Raw genomic sequence first — 20,709 nt, 5'->3', positions numbered from 1 at the left:
TCAGATCACATTGTGACATCATGATGTGGATCAACAGCTTTTACACAAAACATTTTTTTTCACAATATCAGAGTGTTATTTCGACCTCATAGTGTGGAAAGAAACAACATAATCATGTTTCAGCTACACTGCCCCTTTAAACGTCCATAGTAAAACATTTAAAAAATGCTCAGCACTCAGGACAATGAGTTTGACTGAACCTGAATCATCTCTCTTTGGTACGTTGCAGTCTTCCACCCATTGTTCAGGAAGCATCTCCCTGCGTCAAAGGGAGACGAACTGCGGCTGTTGGCTGCTGTATCCAGGTGAAACCATAGCTGAAAGAAGGCTCCTGGGCTTGGTTGAATTTAAGCAGCTGTGCATCTTCGAACAACATTGTTTACTTGGTTTGCTGCCAAATACAATATATTCAAAAAATATGTTAAACTGTTTTTCTTTGCTTTCTTTTTTCCAGAATAGGATTATCCCAGTCAGTTTGGAATTCCAGTGTATTCCCAATAGAGGGAGAAATTATTTTGGCACATATATGACATAAATGATTCATACAACGAGTAGACAAAATAAAAAAGAAACGTGTTTTGGTCTCTTTGTTCACTGTGCTTTGTGTTCTTTTCTTTTTTTTCTGTCTTTCAGTTTGATTTGGAATTTGACAGAGAAGTCTGTCTCGTTGTGTGAAACGCTGTCCGCTCTAAATTTAATTTTCTCTCGCACTTGAAATAAGCGTATTTATCTCTGTCTGACTGTCAGTTATTTCTTCAGAGCTCTCTGTTGAGAGTGATTGTGAGTGCCTTTCACTTTCAGTTGTAAATCATTTCCCAAACATCACTAAACGATCTCTCAACTTCAAACAATGTCAGAAACTCCAGACATTCTTTACAAAGTTGCGTTTAAAAAAAAGACATACAGTACCACTTATGAAAGATTCCAAATGTAAGTCTGAGTGAATATATTTTTATACCTTAGGCCAAGATCCTCAAAGATAATCAAAGGGAACACTGTGTGTCATGTCATATTTTGTTAAGGTTTTATTTAATTATGTTTAACAAAATGACACGCAAAAAACTCTTGCATCTTAGACATGAAAAAAAAGGAAGATAAGATCTGAGAATGTTTGGGAATTTTCCAGTATTGAAAGTATTTCTTCCAATATTACCCATTAAACAATGTGTAATGGTGTCACGTTCTGACCTTTATTTCCTTTGTTTTGTCTTTATTTAGTATGGTCAGGGCGTGAGTTGGGGTGGGCAGTCTGTTTGTTTTTCTATGTGTGGTTTCTGTTTCGGCCTAGTATGGTTCTCAATCAGAGGCAGGTGCCGTTAGTTGTCTCTGATTGAGAATCATACTTAGGTAGCCTGGGTTTCGCTTTTGGTTTGTGGGTGTTTGTTTCCGTGTCAGTGTTTGTCGCCACACGGTACTGTTTCGGTTTCTTCACATTTCTTTTGGTATTTTTGTATTCAGTGTTTAGTGCTTTCTTTGATTAAAGTCATGGACACTTACCACGCTGCATTTGGTCCGATCCCTACTCCTCTTCAGACGAAGAGGAGATCTGCCGTTACAAATGGGCTTTGCGGGACAGTTTCCCAGACGCAGATTAAGACTCATCCTGGACTAACAGGCACTTTACTGCGTACATTGAGCAGCTTCATTAAATAGTACCCACAAAACACCAGTCTCAATGTCAACAATGAAGAGGCGACTCCGGGATGCTGGCCTGTACAGGCAGAGTTCCTCTCTCCAGTGTCTGTGTTCTTTTGCCCGTCTTAATCTTTTCTTTTTATTGGCCAGCCTGAGATATGGCTTTTTCTTTGAAACTCTGCCTAGAAGGCCAGCATCCCGGAGTCACCTCTTCACTGTTGACGTTGGGACTGGTGTTTTGCGGGTACTATTTCATGAAGCTGCCAGTTGGGGACTTGTGAGGCGTCTGTTTCTCAAAATAGACACTGTAATGTACATGTGCTTTTGCTCAGTTGTTCACTGGGGCCTCGCACTCCTCTTTCTATTCTGATTAGAGACAGTTTGCGCTGTCTGTTAAGGGAGTAGTACACAGCGTTGTACGAGATCTTCAGTGTCTTGGCAATTTCTCACATGGAATAGCCATCATTTCTCACAACAAGAATAGAATGACGAGTTTCAGAAGAAATAACATTAAATGTTTACACCGTATTCTGATCAATTTGATATTATTTTAATGTACAAAAAAGTTGCCTTTCTTTCAAAAATAAGGACATTTCCCCAAACTGACCCCACACTTTTGAATGGTGGTGTACATTCTCAACACTGTCCATGTACAGTACTTACTCCACTACTGTTCCCATTCAAGTCTCTGCTAATTCTGGTGTAAATGGAATAGGAACACGCCACCTTTGGGACTAATTTTGAACCTTTTCTAATGGCTCCTAATGAAAATCAAGAGTAGATATAAAGATGATGGAGGGTCTCATAATACATTGAGCAAGGATTATCTGTAATTAGTTACCAGCGTTCTAGAGATGTAGATAGCCATCAGGGCAGGTTAAATAGCCATGAAGCACTTTCATAGACTTTCCTATGTGTGGTATGTCTTGCCGATAGATCCCCTTGTATGTTGTCCTCTTCTGCTTTGAGATCTGAATGATGGGGTTGAGATACTGAACTTGAATTTAGGCACTTTCTTAAATTCACAAGAGGTTGTAGGCTGCAGCATACACACTTTACACACATTTGCCCATACATTCGTACATACTGTGAATAGTCATGTCTAAATTGTGCTTTTAAATTCACTGTACATATAATCTCAAGGCAGCACAATGAATATGCAGGCGTTTGCCTTCGATTACTTGACACAGTCCTGAAGGTGGGGACAACATAAAATGTAGTCTATTCAATCGAAGCGCAGAAGCTCAGTAAAAGCTTTATACATTTAAATAAAGTGATTGATTACACTGTAATAATATTATTTCCCATATCACCATTTTAAATGCAAATTTTGACACTCTATCATGTCTTGTAAAGATTGCCTGTTTGTGATCATATTTGATGCTATGTCCTACTTCAGCAAATACCTACCTACCTCCAGAAAGCTAAACTTAACATTTCATTCACTTCCTTTCTTGATATTCATGAAAAAATGCATCTCAACAACACTAACAAGAACTCTTAGAAATTGAACATTTCCTCCTAATTTTTCTACTGCCAAAATAGAGATATTTCCAGAAATGGTTGTCTCCCTTTCTATCACTGTACTTACAGTAAACAAATTATGTAAAGTAACATGGTTCAAAATATTTTTTCCTGAAAATAGAAATCAGAACACGACAATAAATAGCATAAACTTGACTTACACATTGCTACTGCCTACCCACTAAAAACACTCAGTTCAAAGTATTTTTCTGTAAAAACCTTTTTCTTTACAATATGATAGTACTCGTGTAAAAACAGTTTTGGCTAAATGATCCGTTTACTCATACTGTACATGCCTTTTCGGTCATTGCAATCTGAGATCCTTGGGACGTCCCTACCTTGTTTAAGTTGAAATGAAAATGGTTAAGTGTTAAGGTTAGTGTTAGGTAAGGGTTATGATTAAGGTAAGTGTAAGGGTAGGGATTAAGGTTAAGGTTAGGGTTTAAGGTACAAAGGATCCCGGATCGCACTAACCATGCCTTTTCTCCAGAATATTATCTATCCATTCTCTGGGTATGCTGTATCATCCCTTTTAATATCAAAATGTTTATCAGGCTTTTTCAAAAGACTGCTGCAGTGCTTTAAGATCCTTTTACACCCGATTGCAGTCTCTTTTTTCTCCTCGGCTTGGCACCAGTGAAAGAGTGCTGGATCGTGAGAGCGTGGCTCGTGCTAGCCTCATGCATATTTACAGGTTAAAAGGTCAAAGTAGCATCAGAGAGGAGGTATGATACTGACACCCCATAAGAACGGGCCAGTCTCCCATAGACATAGTTTCAGCGCCACTCTATGACGCTGCTGTATGTTACATTTAATGCAGTAATCACACAGCCTTAGATCCCTCTGATAGTTGAGAATGTCGATCGACGACACAGTGCCATCTTGGCACAGTCTCAACTCCCAGCCAAACAACATGGCTGCATTCAGTAGGCCCAATAGGCCTGTTCAATGCAAAATAGTTGATTTGTATCACAGTCACAGCGTGGTGTAGATGTAGACAAAGATGATGACTACCATGTTGAGAATGGTGCCGATGATCCCAAGCATGGCCAGAATGGACTCCTCTGTACCTTCCTTGTCTTGAATTCCTCTTTCTTCATCACAGATGGCAGTGTTTACCATTTTTCCAGGAAAGGTCTGCAGTTTCCCTTTCAGACCAGTCTGGAAAGAATAGAAACACAAAATAAATCAATGTATGAATCAACTGTTCTGCTTGTATATTGAGAAACAGTCGTAACAAACGATAAGGAATATAAACAAATAAATCAAACTGACTTTTGTAAAGGCAAGAGTTGAAAATAAATGAATAGCTTCATGGGCTTTACATTGTTCAACAGCTTCGAGATGATTTGTGTTTTGTATGATGCATGTACCATAGCTGATTGTCTGCTTCACAGTGTGAAGAGGTGGGTAAAAACATCATATAGAGCTACTCATATAGAGTTAGTAATGATCACTGCACCCTAGTCACTGTTTTATCAGGCATTTACTGAATTACCTGATTTTGATGTAGGAGATTGTGTCTTCCTTAATACTCAATACAGTTTGTCAATTTGAAATATTGGGAAAATAAAACATAATGTACTGTATGTTGAGTTGTCTCATTTTCATGACAAAATGTGCTAGGCAAGCTCTGATTGATAGACACAGACCTTGCAACAACAACCCCCTCTCTCTCTCACACAGACAGAAATGCAAGCATACACACACCTGCACATACACACACACACACAAACTGTAGGGATGTTGGGTCACACCAGTGGTGGAAAAAGTACCCACTTGTCATACTTGAGTAAAAGTAAAGATACCTTAATAGAAGTAATAGAAGTAAAAGTGAAAGTCACCCAGTAAAATACTACTTGAGTAAAAGTCTAAAAGTGTTTGGTTATAAATATACTTAAGTATCAAATGTAAATCTAATTGCTAAAATATACTTAAGTATCAAAAGTAAAACTATTAATAATTTCAAATTCCTTATATAAAGCAAACAAGATGCTATAATTGTATTTTATTTACAGATAGCCAGAGGCATTCTCCAATTTACAAACAAAGCATGTGTTTAGTGAGTCTTCCAGATCAGGGGCAGTAGGGATGACCAAGGATGTTCTCTTGAATTAGGAAATGTTTCTGTCCTGCTAAGCATTCAAAATGTAACGAGTACTTTTGGGTGTCAGGGAAAATGTATGGAGTAAAAAGTACATCTTTTTTTTAGAAATGTAGTGAAGTAAAAGTAAAAGTTGTCAAAAATATGAATAGTAAAAAATACAGATACCCCAAAAAATTTAAGTAGTACTCTCAAGTTATTTTACCTAAGTACTTTACACCACTGGGTCACACACACCACAGTTGCTTCTGAATGTTGCATTCCTTTTCTTCAAGCTTTTACAGAATAATCTTTATTTAAGTGCATGGAAAAGAGTTATCAAAAATATATTAATTTCCGTCCACTGAATAAAATATAGTAATCTGCTGTACATTTGTAGTCAAATACTATTCCACATGGTTGATTTTTCATTCATCTGCCGCATGTCCAGCTTTTATAAATTGATATTAACTGTAGGTATTAAAAAAATATCTTAATGTCAAGTATCTAGTTGTATTTTATTATTAGTACACTAGTACTTCAGATGAGGAAAATGTGTTACTCATTCATAGGTTATTTTTTCCAACTTTCTTAGATTTCTTAATGACATATTCTCATTCCAGTTGTTGTTTGACTCACTGAAGTAAGGGGATGAAGGGGAGCAAAGAAGCATAGCTCAGTGGATTGCCCAAGATGATTGACCTGACACACTAGTTGCCTCCCCAATAGTGGAAAACACTGTCAAGGAGCAGCTAAGAGACCATCTTGACACACTGGTCATCGTGCAAATGGCTCATGGGATGAAATCACTCTCCACGCTTGCACTTATAGCTCTATATAGCTTATGGTTTATGAGGGGTACATTAGCTGGGTCTGTGGTGCATGTTGTCGGCCCACAGGAGGAGCAGCCTGGGCAGGTTGGTATCTGAACATGACCCAGAGGACCAAAGCTAGCTCCTCTAATGGGTCAGTGGTTTTGATGTGTACACTTGTAACTGTAAAAGCATGAAAACTCATGTACATAAAAAATAGATAGACCACCTGCTTCAAGCCTTGGTTGGTGTGTCGTATAGTTTTGACCTGGAGATGGTGTCTTGAATGTGAAACTGGTGTTATATTGATAATAACTAATTCAAATGGAAAGATCAGTCCCATGGAGAACAGCTAGTGTAACGCATTGTAAGTTTGAACCCATTGTTTGGCCTACAGTATCATCCCTTTGTAACGACCGTTGGTGAAAGAAGGTGAGGACCAAGATGCAGCATGGTAGTGTTCATCATTATTTTAATAAACTGAGCACTAAGTACAACAAGCAACAAAAGAAACAACCGAAACAGCTCTGTCAGGTGTAAAACACACTAAACAGAAAATAACTACCCAGGCTGCCTAAGTATGGTTCTCAATCAGAGACAACGATTGACAGCTGCCTCTGATTGTGAACCATACCAGGCCAAAACCAGAAATACAAAACATAGAACAAAAACATAGAAAAAAGAACATAGAATGCCCAACCTAGTCACACCCTGGCCTAACCAAAACAGAGAATAAAAAGCCTCTCTATGGCCAGGGCGTGACACCCTTTCTTTGGCTCACATTATCAATAATTAAAACAACATCTAATTAATTGAAGGATATGTTAATGACAGGACAAATATATTTTCCTTTCAGTTCTCTGGGAGTTTTCCAGTGAGATTGTGTGAAAACACACCACAGTCTTAAAGACCGTCCACACCAAGGGCAATAACTATAACTGTTCAAGTGAACTCACTGAACAATAACTACAAAACGATTGGAGAGTGTTTTTTTCCCTGTCCCTCCAACGATTAAACACTGACAACCAATCAAAAATGTGTTATTTTGAAGCGTTCTTGTTTCTTAGTGTGCGAGGCTGACCATTCGGCAATCTCATAAACATTCTATCATTAATGAGCTCGAGGAGATCAAAGGATTTTGTCCTGATTGGATAACCCTCACATCTATCATCCAATCACAAAGTTTATACAAATTAGACTGTTAGGAAAACATTTGAGTTAATTCATGAATTAGATTGGAAGCATTCTAACATTGGGCATTCTGATGTAATACATTTGAATGTAAATATAAACAATGGACGTGGGGAGAACAGAGGATTCCCTTTAATTCCATTGTTACCACCGGCCAATGTGATCACATCACATCAGAGAAGCCCTTGCCATTCAAACTTCTCTGCCAGTTCATTGTGAACACCCTTGCCAAAAATCAGGCTTCTGGCAAACAGTATTGGTAAATCTTTGGCCAAGTCCATATGGAGCATTGTTTTCCAGAGAATGCATAGAGCCCCAAGCTGATTTTCCCATTGATATAATTTAACACATTTAACACTTGCCGGTAGAAATGTGTTCAACATCCACTGAAGTAGCTAGCAAGTTTATTAGCTACAGTAGTTGTTGTGGTAAGCAAACAAACAGACTAGCTAGTTTAGCTAACCAAATCATCTGTCCAAGCTTGTTATTATGAAAATCAAAATCAACAATACGAATAATAAAGTTTTATTTTTGCTTTAAAAAGCAAAAACATTTAAGAATGAACTATAGCCATTGGATTCTAACGTGGCGATATACTGTGCGTTACAGGGAATTGTACAACAGGTAGGTCAAATTCCAAATTCTGATTGGTTAAAACCGTAATACAGCCGGTGTCTATTCCACAAGTTACAACTGGCTAAATCTATGACGTTAAAATGCCTATTTACTCTGTTCCATCTGACTGCGCAATCCATAATCAGCCCAGCCAGGCCATTTATAAACTTGAACTTCCCAAAAAAAAGCATCTAGACATTATCTCACATACATTTTAGACAAACATTTTGTTTTCAACAGAGGAGATTTTTTTCAATGTTCAAATTCGATCTCCAGCTGTCCCATAGTATTGAACGTGTTGAGAGTTGGGACTAAACAGACAGGCAGGCAGGCAGCCATTTGAAATCATGAATCAGCTAGTATATCAGCTGGTATATATGAATATATACAAAGAAATGTCAGTTGAAAAAAAGTATAACAAAAAAACAAAGTTCAGCTAGTTTGCAGTCTTTCCAGCTTCAGTTTGAAGTGATGGTGTTAGCTGTGTTGTTGTCTAGCTCCTCTGAACAACAGTGTCCTAACGAGTGAGCACATTTTCTATGCCTGGCGAAGTCACGCATCATTAGCTCATTGTTATGGATGTGTCCAAATAAATGTCATTAGAGAAAAGCTGAAACAAATACAAATTAACAGCTACTTTGCTGTTAATCTAACTGCACTTTTTGATGTAACTGTAAGTCAGCCGTAGTTGGCTAGCTAGAATAAGTAATAAGAACAATGCCTGCCAATATGGCAATATAACATTTAGAATGAACGATTGTCCATAAATACAGAACAAAAAGACTGAAAGACTGGGTCGCGTCTCTGGCAACCGAGCAGATAGAACGAACAACCAGCTAGCTTGGGTAGCAACCTTAGATTTGTATCTTGTGGAAGGATGAAATAGTGTAAATAAATTCATCAAATATGTCAATAATTATTTGAATATGTTGGTAACGCATTGTATAAAAGTGATAATGCCCTCGAAGCTGGTGTTTGGAGAATATATTGGCATGGTTTGCCGGACCTCGACTTTGTCTCTGGCCTAACAATACCCGTGCCAATATATACTGCAAACACCGGCTTCTCAGGCATTATCACTTAAATAATGTACGTTTTGAATGCCTTTCTAGCTAATAAGAAATTCGTATTCAACAATGCCATGGTATAAAGCATTACTCTATAATGTAGCCTAGGCCTACTTTCGACTACAGCCAAGATTTGAAGATGAGCCTAGGTATTGAATAAGTTTTTAGGAGAGGAGAATTGTGATTTGTCAGTGTCTGAGACGTGCTGGTGGCTTTGATTGATGGATCCTTTAAGGTGTGTCTTTGTGTGTGTGTGTGTGTGTGTGTGTGTGTGTGTGTGTGTGTGTGTGTGTGTGTGTGTGTGTGTGTGTGTGTGTGTGTGTGTGTGTGTGTGTGTGTGTGTGTGTGTGTGTGTGTGTGTGTGTGTGTGTGTGTGTGTGTGTGTGTGTGTGTGTGTGTGTGTGTGTGTGTGTGTGTGTGTGTGTGTGTGTGTGTGTGTGTGTGTGTGTGTGTGTGTGTGTGTGTGTGTGTGTGTGTGTGTGTGTGTGTGTGTGTGTGTGTGTGTGTGTGTGTGGTTATTCTCTCTATGTCGATTCAGAACGTTTCCTCAAGTAGCCTGTCATGGACTCCATCTACTAATAAGAGAGGAGGGACAAATAATGTAACTAAAATAAGCATAACACATTTTTATTTATTTGAGCAAGTCAAGATGATCAGCATATGTGTGATGAATGACGTCAGGTGTCAGTGTTGTGTTTCTTGCCTTTCCTTAATGGGATTCAACTGAAGCAAACCTATCTCGATTTAAAAAAATATATATATTTTTTTTCTTCTTTATTTAACCAAGTAGGCCAGTTGAGACAAGTTCACATAAATAAACGTACAGTCAATAACACAATAGAAAAGAAAAATTGAAAAATCTATGTACATTGTGTGCACATGCAGAAGAGTAGGGAGGTAAAGGCAATAAATAGGCCATAGAGGTGAAATAATTACAATTTAGCATTAATACTGGTGTGATAGATGTGCAGATAATGATGTGCAAGTAGAGATGTTGGGGTGCAAAAGAGAAAGAGGGTAAGTAATAATATGGGGATGAGGTAGTTTGTTTGTGCTATTTACAGATTGGCTGTGTACAGGTACAGTGCAGCTGGAGACAGCTGGAGACACGGCCATTCAGACAGCTAGCGGGCCGGGGCTAGCAGATGGGCCTTCGGGGGACATCACAACGGAAGAGCCAGTTGAAACCCCCTCGGATGGTTATGTCGGCAGACCAGTCATGATGGATCGGCTGGGCTCCGTATCGGCAGTAAAAGGGTCCAGTCCCATTGGCAAAACAGATATTGTAGCTCAAGAATTGGCTGATGGACCCCTTCAGCTAGCCTGGAGAGGGGCCTAGCTTGAGGCTAGCTCCAGGCTAACTGGTCCTTGCTTCGGGACAGAGACGCTAGCCAGGAGTAGCCACTTGGATAGCAGCTAGCTTGCTATGATGATCCAGTGTAAAGGTTCAGAGCTTGCGGTGGGAATCCGGAGATGTGATAGAGAAAATCCAGTCCGATATGCTCTGGGTTGATATCGCGCTGTGCAGACTGGCAACAATTGACCGGGCTGAGGCTGGCTGATGTCCGAGTTAACGGTGATGCCGCTAGCAGTGGCTAACTGAGCACTAGCTAGTAGCTAGTTAGCTGGCTAGCCTCTGATGGTGGTTCCGGGTTCTAAAGTGTAAAAAATAGCAGATCCGTACCACATTGGGTGAGGTGGGTTGCAGGAGAGTATGTTCAGTCCGTAGATGGAAATTGAGATATAAAAATATATAAAACATATATACGAAGAAAAATATATATACATGTGCGTTCACAGGGGAAGGACCTGCATTCCACCGGTCATCTGAAGTCATTCTAATTCTCCGGTTGGAATGTTATTCAAGATATATGTAAACAACATTCTAAAGATTGATTCAGTACATCGTTTGCCATGTTTCAACTGACTGTTACGGAACTATTGGACATTTCGTCACGTTACAGTGGACGCGCTTTGTGACTTTGGAATTGTTTACCAAACGCTAACCAAAGTAGCTAATTGGACAAATCATGCATGTATTGTGGACCTGGGATTCATACGACTGCATTCTGATTAAGTTCATCAAAGGTAAGGAAACATTTATCATGTATTTTCTGGTTTCTGTTGACTCCAACATGGTGGCTAATTTGGCGTCTGTTCTGAGCGCCGTCTCAGATTATTGCATGGGTTGCTTTTTCCGTAAACAATTTTTGAAATCTGACACAGCGGTTGCTTTAAGGAGAGATATATCTATAATTCCATATGTATAACTTGTATTATCATCTACATTTATGATGAGTATTTCTGTTGAAACGATGTGGTTATGCAAAATCACTTGATGTTTTTGGAACTAGTGAATCTAATACGCCAATGTAAACTCAGATTCTTTTATATAAATATGAACTTTATCAAACAAAACATGCTTTTATTGTGTAACATGAAGTCCTATGAGTGTCATCTGATGAAGATAATTCAAGGTTAGTGATTAATTTTATCTCTATTTCTGCTTTTTGTGAATGTTATATTTCGCTGGAAAATGGCTGTGCTTATTGTGGTTTGGTAACATAACATAATCGTTTGTAGTGCTTTTGCTGAAAAGCATATTTGAAATTGGACACTTTGGTGGGATTAACAACAAAATGACCTTTAAAATTATATAAAACACATGTATGCTTTAGGAATTGTAATTATGAGATTACTGTGGTTTGAATTTGGCGCCCTCTATTTTCACTGGTAGTTGTCATATCGATCCCGTTAGCGGGATTGCAGCCATAACAAGTTAAGAACAAATTCTTATTTGCAATGACAGCCTACACCGGCCAAACCTGGACAATGCTGGGCCAACTGTGTGCCGGCCTATGGGACTCAACAATGGGCTTTGATTGCCCCTCTTGGGGAGTGCTATCAACAGGGCTTCCCTCAAACTGAATGGCACTCATGGTGTAGTGTGCTGATGGATGGGCCCTAATGCCAATACGATGGGCCCTAATGCCAAATAGAGTGTTGGAGGCTCTTTTGTGAATGACATTGCTGAAGTCAAGGATTGGTAGGATAATCCTTTGTTGCGAAGTAGGAAGCTGATTCGAGATTTAATTTTGGATTGGAGATGCTTAATGTGAGTCTGGAAGGAGAGTTTACAGTCTAACCAGACACCTAGGTATTTGTAGTTGTCCACATATTCTAAGTCAGAACCGTCCAGAGTAGTGATGCTTTACGGATGTGCAGGTGCGGTCATCTAGACGGGCGGGTGGGGGAGGGCAGCAATCGGTTGAAGAGCATCGGTTGAAGAGTTTTACTTGCATTTAAGAGCAGTTGGAGAACACGGAAGGAGTGTTGTACGGCGTTGTAGCTTGTCGGGAGTTGTCTTAACACAGTGTCCAAAGAAGGACCAGAATACACAGAATGGTGTCATCTACGTAGAGGTGGATCAGAGAATCACCAGCGGCAAGAGCTGCTACATCATTGATGTATACAGCGAAAAGAGTCGGCCCGAGAATTGAACCCTGTGGCACCCCCATAGAGACTGCCAGACTCTGTCTGAGCAGTAATAATGCACCACATTTGAAATAATCCTTTTAGTCTTTCTTTAAGGTTATGCACATAGGTTTTAATGGACTACTGCTGAGCAATTAGTGCTTTTTGAGGTCGGTTTGGTTTTAGGTTCGATTATATATATTTTTCCAAACATTAAATGCGCTATGCATTATATCGGTTGAATGCTGTAACAACACAGAACAAAACAATGAATCCAAGTGCCATGATGGTGGTGACTGCCCATTACTGCTTATGACTTTTTAACTATAATTTATTCACATTACTGAAATAAACCATTTATGCTGTTGTGTATATTTGTTTTATTTGTTGACTTTATTATTTCATTCCAAGTCATCATCTCATCTATATAGAGCTGCTGCCTATGTTGTCTGACAAAATCACTATTGTATTAGTTCTTCAAAGTAAGGCATATTTTATGACTGCTGAATACCAAATGTCAATCACTTAGATAATGTATTTTTAGGTAGAGGTACGTCGAGAAGCAACTGCTCTCCTCTTCTCTCCATCTCCTTGTCTGTGTCAAACAGAAAGATAAAGCGTGCAATGGGTTATGGTCATTGTACTCAATGTCCACGTTTTCTGCACTGAACTATGTAGAATTATTGACCTGTTGGAAACTACAACTCCATCGCCTAGTTCGGGTTTGTTCTGATTAATCTCTAGAGAAACTGGCATCGAGCTCACAGAAGATGAAAAAATGAACAAAAACGGGATTCAAATAATTTAACCAATGTCAGTCAAAAATATCCACAATTTCAGTTAATCGCTCAGCACTACAATGCTCGAGTCAAATCAAATCAAATCAAAATCAAATGTTATTTGTCACATACACATGGTTAGCAGATGTTAATGTGAGTGTAGTGAAATGCTTGTGCTTCTAGTTCCGACAATGCAGTAATAACCAACAAGTAATCTAACTAACAATTCCAAAACTACTGTCTCATACACAGTGTGAGGGGATAAAGAATATGTACATAAAGATATATGAATGAGTGATGGTACAGAGCAGCATAGGCAAGATACAGTAGATGGTATCGAGTACAGTAAATACATATGAGATGAGTATGTAAACAAAGTGGCATAGTTAAAGTGGCTAGTGATACATGTATTACATTAGGATGCAGTAGATGATATAGAGTACAGTATATACGTATACATATGAGATGAATAATGTAGGGTATGTAAACATTATATTAGGTAGCATTGTTTAAAGTGGCTAGTGATATATTTTACATCATTTCCCATCAATTCCCATTATTAAAGTGGCTGGAGTTGAGTCAGTGTGTTGGCAGCGGCCATTCAATGTTAGTGGTTGCTGTTTAACAGTCTGATGGCCTTGAGATAGAAGCTGTTTTTCAGTCTCTCGGTCCCAGCTTTAATGCACCTGTACTGACCTCGCCTTCTGGATGATAGCGGGGTGAACAGGCAGTGGCTCGGGTGGTTGTTGTCCTTGATGATCTTTATGGCCTTCCTGTGACATCGGGTGGTGTAGGTGTCCTGGAGGGCAGGTAGTTTGCCCCCGGTGATGCGTTGTGCAGACCTCACTACCCTCTGGAGAGCCTTACGGTTGTGGGCGGAGCAGTTGCCGTACCAGGCGGTGTATTACACAAGTATATATAGTTTGGAGGTCCTCAGCAATTAATTGTGCTTAATATGACCAGGACTCTGTAGTTTGGTGTAGTTTTCTTACTACAAGCTTACAAAAGTGACTACTTTAGTGTTCAAAGTACCCCACAATGAAAGCCTGATAGATGTAAAACAAAGCGAACATGACATAAAGAACCATGTGACCATTGAGTAGAGTAGAGTGCATTGTATAGTCCAAATGCCACTGATTGCAACACACCTTTCCTGTTGTAAAGCGTGAGTACTGGACCAGCCAGCCAGCGCAGTGGAGGTTTGTCTGGGTGGAATCCAGAGCGTTTGTTTGAGAGGAGCAACTGCACTGCACTGCACTGCACTGCACTCTGTGGTAAAGCTGTTTCTCTGTTCCTAGTTTTGTCAGGGCCTTCATATCTCTCTCTCTCCCAAGTGCAGTTTATATCAGCAGCGAGTAGGCGTATTGGCAAACTGGATGTAGTCTATCACAGTGCCACCCGTTTTGTCACCAAAGCCCCATAAACTACCCACCACTGCGACCTGTATGCTCTCGTTGGCTGGCGCTTGTTTCATATTCGTCACCAAACCCACTGGCATTAGGTCTTCTTTAAGTCTTTGCTAGGTAAAGCCCAGCCTTATCTCAGCTCACTGGTCACCATCGCAACACCCACCTGTAGCACGCACTCCAGCAGGTATATTTCACTGGTCATCCCCAAAGCCAACTCTTTGTTTGGCCGCCTTTCATTTCAGTTCTCTGCTGCCAATGACTGAAACGAATTGCTAAAATCACTGAAGCTGGAGTCTCATATCTCCCTTTAAGCAATCATTGCACCTGTACACAGCCCATCTGTAAATAGCCCACCCAACTACCTCATCCCCGTATTGTTATTTATTTTTTGCTCCTTTGCACCCCAGTATCTCTACTTGCACATTCATCTTCTGCAAATATATCATACCAGTGTTTAATTGCTAAATTGTAATTATTTCGCCACTATGGCCTATTTATTGCCTTACCTCCCTAATCTTACTACATTTGTTCACACTGTATATGGTCTTTCCTAAAAGAAAGAGCAATGGCGAGATCAAATGTGTTTTGAAGTGTTGGCACTAAATATGATTATTTTGCAGTAACTTATGCTGTATTTGACAAAGGACTGTGACAGATGCTGAAAGAAAAGAATAATGGCAAATTGTTGTGGACCATTAGCAGAATGGTTGAATTCAACAATGTTTTTCTTTGACTTTTCACCCAACCTAAATATGCTGGATTTCCCAAAAAATCACATTCAGCTAAACTTGAAATACATAACCTATCTATTTACTTAACAAATAAGCCCAGTTACATTATTAGATGCACATGGTAATTTGTTATACGGCTACTTCAGGAATATGAACCTATCACTGCCAGAAAAAGTGAGGAATTTATTCTGCAATGGTTGTGAAAATAAAATAAATGGGAAACAATGATTTTTGCTCTTCTCACTAATGGCAAAAGGCTGCACCTTGTTATTATGTTTTCAGTTTTTTTTATATGAATAAGCGTGTCATCATATCCCCCATTTGTACAAAATACTTAGGCCTATACTTGCCTGTTTGCAATAGAATACTTCAACCACTAGAAAATGTGCCTACGCATGGTCTAAAGCAGGGCTCTCAAACCCTGTTCCTGGAGAGCTACTATTCTGTAGTTTTCATTCCAACCCTGTTCCTGGAGAGCTACTATTCTGTAGGTTTTCATTCCAACCCTAATCTAGCTAACCTTATTCTAATAATGAGCTGATTTATAAGATGAATCAGTGTAGTTAAAACTGGGGTTGGAGTGGAAAACCTACAGGAGGGTCGCTCTCCAGGGACAGGGTTGGAGAGCCATGAAGTTTGAATGGAAGTAAGGACATTCTTATGCCACGTTCAGTTTTTATAAATGCCAACTTTTGTTAGAAAACGGGCACAAGCATGTTTTAGAGTATATTTCTTACACGCAACATTTTTAAATGAGGATCCTGGTTCCTGTGTTTCAGAACAAAAGCTGGAAGTGTGTCTAAGACAAAAAGAGCATCACCATGGAAACAAGGAAACGTTCATACCTGGAACAACACATCCAGGCTCTCCAGCTACACCTAGTCGGGTTCAGCGTCTGTAGATCAGTGAAGAGTAAAACCTTTTGCCACTTGAATAATTCTGAGCATGTCAAATATTCCCAGATGTTAACAGGGTCTGACAGGCAGAGTTGCTTTTGGCACTGTTTTAAAATGGAATTAAAACAAACAACAACCCCCCACTCATTCAGAGTGTACTGTACAGCACACTGCAAAAGTATTCAGACCCCTTGGACCCTTGGATTTCTTCACATGTTGTTGTGTTACAAAGTGGGATTAAAGTGGATTTGATTGTCTTTTTTTATTTTACAATCTACACAAAATACTCTAACGTCAAAGTGGATAACTAAAGTATTGTCGCTGCATAACTATTCAAATCTGGCTTAACAAATAAAATAGAATCATAAAGAAGGGGAGTGATAGGTAGATGGGTAACAATAACATATCTGACATTTAATATCTCTTTAAGCATGGTCAAGTTAATAATTATGCTGTGGATTATGTATTTAACCACCCAGACACATCAAAGATACAGCCATTAAACTGCTCAGCAACGTTGCCATGGGCCATTGGTGATTTTAGAAACAGCTACAGAGTTCAATGGTTGTGATTGGAGAAAACAGAGGATGGATCAACAATATTGTAGTAACTCCACAATAATGACCTAAATTACAAAAATACAGAAGAAAAATATTCCAAAACATGCATCTTGTATGTAACAACACACTAAAGTAATACTGCAAATAAAACACACCAAAGGAATACACATTTTGGCCTAAATTAAAAGCCTTGTTTTTGAGAAGGAAATTCCAACAAAACACATCACAGAGTAACATCCTCCTTATTTTCAAGCATGGTGGTGGCTGCATCATGGTATGGGTATGCTTGACATCGGCAAATACGGGAGAGTTTTTCAGGATAAAAATAAATGGGATGAACTCAGCACAGGAAAAAATCCAGAGCAAAACCTACTTCAGTCTCCTTTACACAAGAGACCGAGAGGAATTCACCTTTCAGCAGGACAATAACCAACAACAGAAGGCCAAATCTACACTGGAGTTGCTTACCAAGAAGACAGTGAATGTTCCTGAGAGGCCAAGTTACAGTTTTGAGCTGCTTGAAAAGCTATGGCAAGACTGGAAAATTGCTGTCTAGCTATGATCCCCAACATCTTGACAGAGCTTGAAGAATTTTGAAAAATCATAATGGGCAAATATTCTACAATTCAGGTGTACAAAGCTCTTATATCAAATCAAAGTTTATTTGTCATGTGCACCGAATACAACAGGTGTAAACCTTACAGTGAAATGCTTACTTACAGGCTCTAACCAATGGTGCGGGAAAAAAAGGTGTGTCTGTGTGTGTGTGTGTGTGTGTGTGTGTGTGTGTGTGTGTGTGTGTGTGTGTGTGTGTGTGTGTGTGTGTGTGTGTGTGTGTGTGTGTGTGTGTGTGTGTGTGTGTGTGTGTGTGTGTGTGTGTGTGTGTGTGTGTGTGTGTGTGTGTGTGTGTGTGTGTAAGTAAAGCAATAAAACAACAGTAAAAACACATTTGAAAAAAGAGTAGCATGGCTATATACAGACACCTGTTGGTCAGGCTTATTGAGGTAGTATGTACATGTAGGTATCGTTAAAGTTATTATGCATATATGATGAACAGAGAGTAGCAGAAGTGTAAAAAGAGGGGTTGGCAGGTGGTGGGACACAATGCAGTTAGCCAATGTGCGGGAGCACTGGCTGATCGGGCCAATTTAGGTAGTATGTACACTGATTGTACATAACAGTAAGGACAAAACAGCCTCAATTCTTCGAGGCATCGACTCTACAAGGTGTCAAAAGCATTCCACGGGGATGCTGGCCCATGTTGACTCCAATGCTTCCCACAGATGGCTCAACTTGGCTGGATGTCCTTTGTGTGGTGGACCATTCTTGATACACACTGGAAACTGTTGAGAGTGAAAAACCCAGCAGCGTTGCAGTTCCTGACACAAACCGATGCACCTGGCACCTACTGCCATACCACATTCAAAGGCATGTCAATATTTTGTCTTGCCCATTCACCCTCTGAATGGCACACATACACAATCCATGTCTCAATTGTCTCAAGGCTTAAAAATCCTTCTTTTACCTGTCTCCCCCCCTTCATCTCCACTGATTAAGTGGATTTAACAGGTGACATCAATAAGCGATCATACAGTAGCTTTCACCTGGATTCACCTGGTCAGTATATGTCATGGAAATTGAAGGAGTCTCTAATGTTTTGTAGATTTACCCAAGAAGACTCAAAGCTGTAATCGATGCCAAAGATGTTTTCCAAATGAAATGTATCCAAGGAACTGAATACTAATGCAACAACTTTATTTTGGTCGTTTAATTTGTATAATTCTTTCTTTTTTTTTTTTAACTTCCACTTTGACATTACAGAGTATTTTGTAGAGATTGTTGACAAAACATTTACAATTAAGTAAATGTTAATCCCACTTTTTAACACAATAAAATGTGAACAACTCCAAGGGATCTGAATACTTTTGCAAGGCGCACGCACGCACGCACGCACGCACGCACGCACGCACGCACACACACAACACACACACACACACACACACACACACACACACACACACACACACACACACACACACACACACACACACACACACACACACACACACACACACACACACACACACACACACACACACACACATTAATAACCACATGCACACAAATTTACAATTGCACAACCCCGCACACACGCTTTCACTAAATGAAGTACATTTCATCTTTTTATGAGATTTTCTTGATTTACTCATTATGGTCGAACTTCCAGTTATTAAGACTCTTTTTTTTTCTTTTACAGAGCCACATCACACATATTGATCTTGACCCAATTTTATATTACCTCTTCTAATTGAAATCCAGTGACAAAGAAAAATAAAGAGCTTGTAATACATTGTCTTCTGCATCTAGTACTGCACCAATATCCCAATATCCTCAAGATAAATGAGTAGTTCAATGGGAGGTGCAATCATGAAACACTATTAAACAGTTTTTTTTGTACAGGAGGCAGAAGAGGAAATATATTTGTATGAATCTCAAATCTAAGCTTTGTTCTTTTCCGCTAGACATGACTAAGTTAACACATTACGTATACCCTATTATTTCTCAACATTTTCCTCTAGACAAAAATATATATTATTAAGAACATTTAAAAATAATAACTAATAATTTGCCTAGTTGAACTGCAAAAAGACAAAACAACCATTGATAAAAAAATCTAGGTTATATTAATAGGTCTATATAACCCTGTTGTTGTCAACAAGCAGATACAAGATACAAGTTTGACATATGGTAACCCAAGCTGACTGCATGCGAACCAGGGTGATGACTTACCTTGCAGAGCATCAGGAGGAACATAGCATTGGACATACTGGAGGGATTTTTCGCCTTTCCGTAGTACACAGACATCCCTGGCAACTAAGGGAAAAGTCGTCTCCTTTCATACTTTGACAGTGGGGGGGCACGGGATCTGAGGGAGAGGGCTGGCTCGTCTTCCAGGCTGTCCAATTCGAGGGCTTCTTTCATCAGATGTCGTACCACGCGGCAGAGCGTTCCCTCCCTGAGTTGCATCTCACTGGTGACCAAGTTCGCGCTGTCGTCAGTTTCTCCTCCTCAACCTTGACGAGCCGGAGCTGGAACAGTACTGCTCTCCTCTCCACTCCTCTTCTGATGGGGAGATGTCAGGTTGAAGAGGGGAGTCAGATGATGAGCAGATGAGGAGGGAAGTGGTTTCATGTGTACAATTCAATCTCCCCTCTTTTTGCTTTGCAAGCCCCTGTTGATTCCACCAAAGACTTTAGTCTTCTTTCTCATATCAGAGTACTGTACACGTCAACCATAAAATACATACTATACCATACAGTCTCCTTTTTTAAAAACGAACTCACACTGTCAAACTTTGGCTCATACGTCTTAGCAAATTTGCAACAGTTTCAGCTGGCTTTTCAATTTTAAGGTAAAAAAAACCCCATTCAAACAAGCATCAACTTCAACTGATTTCAGACAGTGGATTTCCCTCTGTAAATTGTTAGCAATATAACCACCCTTTTCTTGTTACTCTGCTCCAGTGGCTGTGTTTCCCTAGCTGTCTACTGAACAGTATGTGCGCTGGATGGCTATAAGAGCAGGGGCTGTGAGAGAGGGATTCAGTCTTCTACCCATACCCCTTCTACCCATGCTGACGCTGTCATAGCAGTTGCCACGCTCCAGAGAGAAGAGGCTTCCCCTGCTCCTTCTACCATGCATATTAATGCAGCCTTGGATTGCCTAGCAACCAGCTCAGTGGAGACAATGAACACCTGACGACAAGAAGTGTTTGTGACAGGGGCCAGAATGAGAGGTGAGGGTTTCCTCCACAGTCTTCCCTGTTGTTTTTGAGGGGAGTGAGTGTGTGCTTACGGCATGCATGTGTGTGTGTGTAATCTTGCATGTGTGTGTGCTTACGTACATGCATGTGTGTGTTTGTGTGCCCAATTT

General features: G+C 39.7%; 1 long non-coding RNA gene across 1 annotated transcript; it reads right to left on the bottom strand.

The window, feature by feature from the left end:
- Positions 1 to 2,163: 2,163 nt before the first annotated feature.
- Positions 2,164 to 20,253, bottom strand: LOC124045303. The gene is made up of 3 exons (XR_006840826.1): positions 19,567 to 20,253; positions 16,166 to 16,215; positions 2,164 to 4,320 (listed from the first exon to the last, which is right to left on the bottom strand). It is a non-coding gene; the product is annotated as an uncharacterized LOC124045303 (long non-coding RNA).
- Positions 20,254 to 20,709: the final 456 nt, after the last annotated feature.

Source organism: Oncorhynchus gorbuscha, linkage group LG10 (assembly GCF_021184085.1).
Source record: "Oncorhynchus gorbuscha isolate QuinsamMale2020 ecotype Even-year linkage group LG10, OgorEven_v1.0, whole genome shotgun sequence".
Lineage (NCBI taxonomy): Eukaryota > Metazoa > Chordata > Actinopteri > Salmoniformes > Salmonidae > Oncorhynchus > Oncorhynchus gorbuscha.
Note: the sequence above shows the minus strand (reverse complement) of the source record. Positions and strands in the feature narration are given on the sequence as shown.